Source organism: Penaeus monodon, chromosome 29, assembly GCF_015228065.2.
Source record: "Penaeus monodon isolate SGIC_2016 chromosome 29, NSTDA_Pmon_1, whole genome shotgun sequence".
Taxonomy (NCBI): Eukaryota; Metazoa; Arthropoda; class Malacostraca; order Decapoda; family Penaeidae; genus Penaeus; species Penaeus monodon.
In genome coordinates, this window is record NC_051414.1 from 533,841 (window position 1) to 534,282 (window position 442).

Consider the following 442-nt stretch of genomic DNA (forward strand, 5'->3'; position numbering starts at 1 on the left):
TATTCGTGTCTTTCGGTCATTATTGTCGTTTGTGGAATTCTCTTTTGTTTATTTTTGACCTTCCGGACCTTCCAATTTGGAAAATGAAACAGCCATCAACATATCTTATTTTCGTGTCATCACCAATAATGTCCTTCAACCACAGATGTATAATTTTCGAAAAAAAAAGTTGAAAAAGGAATCCTCGGAGCTTGCAGACACGAATGCTAACCAGCTAATTAAAGAAGAGAATAAAAGCACAGGAATTATTTGTACAGAACTGCCACTCGAAATTAATTCCATTCTGTCTCGAGGGAGGACTAAATAAAAGATACGTAATCAAGGGGAGTATTTATAAGCCCCGCGCGGCTAATCATACGTATTAGACCACACAATTCAGACAGATATGTGTTTGGTCGGGATTATGTTTCTTCCGAATTGCGTTTGGGTTTTTCGTGCTCGC